Below are 4,267 nucleotides of genomic sequence, written 5' to 3' on the forward strand. Positions count from 1 at the left end.
GGGATTAACAGTGCCTAGGGTGTTTCCATGTGTATAGTATACAAAAACAAAAATAGAAACAATCATCTTCATAATTGAGCCACATGATTTCTTTACATGAGAGGACTAGAAAAGCATATAAAAGAATCATTATTACTGAGTGGCCTTGACATAAATACTATTAGATTTGGTAGTCAATATTATTTCAAGTTCTTCTTTTTCCTGGAGTATGGATAGCACTTTCTCACCTCACTGAAGCTGCCTTATGACATTTTTGACCAGTAAAATTTCAGCACTCTAAGTGATGTACGTGTACTTGACATAAGTTCCTTTCCTTGTGCCATAGTGACCAGTGACATCCTATGTGGCAGAAACTCTGTCATCCTGTGCCTCTCAGTAAGGATAACATGGAATAGAGACCCCAGTCATTCTGTGACAGATATGAATTACATCAACCCATATGAATTTGCAGTATCTCTAGTTCAAAAATTGTGAAATATTGGAATTTCAAGTAATTCAACCTAATGAACACAAAATAAACACATTATTTTAAGCCACTAAGATCTGGGGGTGGTTTTTACTATGGTATAACTAGCTGATTATCCTAAGTGATTCTTTCCCAAAGAGCAAGGAACTCTCTTTTAAAATATTTGGTCAAGATTCACATGCATACTACACATACATATATTAAGGAGGAATGAAATATAAAGAACACTTGAATAATTACATCTTTATATTAGATTTTAGTTTAGAATTATTCCCTGCCGAAACAATTTTTTTTTTTTTTTTAGTTCAGACTATAAATACTCTTAACAATCAAATTACTTTCAGGTGTATGAAAAAAAAAACCAACAGATGTTTTCTTTGGAGCCATCATTACATTAAAAAAGAAGCCAGGGCCAGGCTCACTGGCTCACACTTATAATCCCAGTACTTTGGGAGGTCAAGGCAGGAGGACTACTTGAGGCCAAAGTTTGAGACCAGCCTGAGAAACACAGCAAGATCCCTGTCTCTACAAAAAAAAATTTTTAATTTAACTGGGTGGGGTAGCATCATTTACACCAAGCCAATGAGACAGAAAGAGTAATATTATTGGCAGAACTGTGTCCCACTAATCTCCATAAGTCCCAACCCCCAATCCCTCAGAATGTGACAGTATTTAGAGAGCAGACCTTTAAAGAGGTATGGAAGGAAGCAAAATGAGGTCAACGGGTGGAACTTAATTTAGTCTGATGGGCGTCCTTAAAGAACAGGAAATTAGGACACAGACGTGTACAGAGAAAAGACCACGCGGAGTCACAGGGAGAAGACGGCCATCTAGAGCTCTGGAAACTAAGGAGAGAGACTTCAGAGGAATCAAACCCGGCGGACACATTGACATTGGGTACCTAGCGGCAAAGATTATGAGAATACAATTTTCTGTTCTTCGAGCCCCTCGGTCTGTGGCATTTTGGCACAGCAGCCTTTCTCCATGTGGAGCAGTGTCATCCCAAAGAGCAGCCCAACGTGAAAGGGTCTTCAGTAGCTGGATGTACTCGCTACTAAGGGAAACAAATGCTGTACTCAGATCTGCACGAGTCCTTTGCCGTGATGTGGAACCATTTGAAAGAATAGTTACAGAACATCCCATTTCACTCCGGGAGGCCAAGGTGGGTGGGTTGCTTGAGTTCAGGAGTTCCTGACCAGCCTCAGCCAAAGGGTGACCCCATCTCTAAAAATAGCCAGGCATTGTGGTGGGCGCCTGTAGTCCCAACTACTTGGGAAGCTGAGGCAACAGGATCACTTGAGCCCAAGAGTTTGAGGTTGCTATGTGCTGCAAGGCTCCGGCACTCGACCAAGGGTGACAAAATGGGACGCTGTCCCCCCCCCATAAAAGAACATCCTATTTATTGTGCTACATTGTAACTCCAGAAAACAAGTAAACATGCATCAGAATCACCGGTACAATTTCAACACCTCCCTTAAGGGATATGTGGGTTGAACAAAGAGGCTGGGAGTCAGGATTCATAGCTTTAACACCAACAGAAACCTATTCCTTGGATTATAAAGCATGACTAATCACATAGGATATTATCTTCCTGTCAAAGGGGTTTTGAAGACTGATCCATCAGTGAGTTAAACGCAGAGAGAATCACACAAACAACAACTCTGTCACTATTCAGGCTTCGTCTCCCTGAGGAGATGCTGAGTGCAGAATTCTCATTTACTACAGGCTTTAATATTCACTTCTGTGCATTTCAGAGCTACGTCTTGTTTTTATATATGATTTTTCAGCTAGGCCCTAAAAATGTCAAAAGATTGCCATTTTAAACAGTCTTCTAATTTGCTTATGTAATCTTTAGGAAGGTCATGTAACAGAGCTACACAATTTCCACTTAGATTACTTAGGAACAAATCTCTTTTGTTTAGCCTTAAATATACCCTCATCCCCATAAGATACTTATTAATTATAGAGAGGAAAATAGTAATTTACAGTAGTGGTAACTTGAAGGCATCACTTTAATAAAATGATCACAGTTAGTATATGCTAACTGTATACTATAGTATATGCTATAATGCTTCTTGGTATAATGTGCTGACACACAGTGTTAGTCCTGTGATAAAAATGCATAACCTAAAGCAAAAGTTGCCTAATTGGAATCCAATGTTGAAGAAACATCAGACACATTCAAATTCAGGAATGGACTTGATATGAACAGACTTCCTGGATCCTTCAAAATGTCAAGGTCATGAAAGACAATAAAGACCAATAAACTGGTTCAGATGACAAGTGATGAATGAGACATGACAACTAACGACAATGTGTAATCCTGGATTGGATCTTGGACCAGAAATGTTTTTTCCTTTGGCTACTAAAATACATTAATGAGACAAATATACTATAAATGAATATATAACATAAATATATAATATAATAATATATCACATATATAACTACAACATTGACATTATTCATAAATATATCATAATCTATAAATATATGTAGTATTAATCATTATTTATTTCCTGATTTTTATAATTGTCCTATGGTGATATAAGAGTTTCTTTTATTTTATTTTGACATATGTAAGTATAAATGGACTTTATGTCTGCAAGTTACAGTTGAACAGTTTTTTTAAATCTAGCTATAAAAAGTTATTAATTTAGGGAATCTAGATGAAAATATGTAAGAATTCATGGCTGCATCTTTATAACTTTAGCATAAGTTTAAAAAGTATATAATCTCAGATTTAAAAGAATTTAGAAGATAAATCTTATATAGTACACCTTCTAGTATCTCCATCACAACATACGCTGCTCAAAATTAGATTGGAGAAGAGCTGGTTTTGACGTTATCTAAACTGAGAAAGAAATATTGATTGTGTTTTATTCCCACTAATAGCTAAATTCTCAGCATGTTCCATGATTGCATAATCATCTTTTCTGTTGGCAAGTGGAACAATTAACCTGTGGTATCAGACAGATTACATTCATTTTACAAATATTCACTAAACATCTCTTATGTGCCAGTCACTGCACTAGATTTAGGGATACAGAAATAAAACACATAAGGTATGTGATGTAAAGAACCTTACAGATTAGTAAGGGAAGCAGACATATACATGCATAATTGTAAAGAAGTAATAGATGTTAAGAGCAATGTGTGTGAAAGCAGTTTAGAAGTTCTTGGCCACTTGTCTGTTCCTGTGAATAACTAACTTGTTAAATAATCACATGCAAAGCCAAGTACATCAAGGTAGGTCATTGCATTCCCATGAGTTGATTGTGTTGTTATTATAAGGGAATGGAACCAAGAATGGGATCATTTCCCATCTTTATATCTTACATCATGATATAGAAATAGTTTTATTCTATTTTGTAATGTCTCTGAAGAGTGTTCAGAATTATTGTGGTTTGACTATGACCCCTAATGTCATGTGTTTGAAACTTAATCCCCAAATTTATATGTTGATTGGAAGTGGGGCTTTTAGGAGATAATTAGGATTAGATACCATCACCCAGTTGGACTTCTATGAAAGGACTGGTGGCTTTATAAGAAAAGGAAGAGAGTCTCGGTGCCCATAGCACAGTAGTTACCTAAGGCTGGTGGGTTCAGCCTGACCCAGGCCAGCTAAACAACAATAATAGCTGCAACAAGAAAATAGCCTGGCATTGTAGGGCACCTGTGGTCCCAGCTACTTAGGAGGCTGAGGCAAGAGAACTGCTTAAGCCCAAGAGTTTGAGGTTGCTGTGAGCTGTGACATCACAGCACTCTACCAAGGGTGACATAGTGAGACTCTGTCTCAAA

This window comes from Otolemur garnettii, unplaced genomic scaffold (genome assembly GCF_000181295.1).
Source record: "Otolemur garnettii isolate 467f Iridium unplaced genomic scaffold, OtoGar3 scaffold00039, whole genome shotgun sequence".
NCBI lineage: Eukaryota > Metazoa > Chordata > Mammalia > Primates > Galagidae > Otolemur > Otolemur garnettii.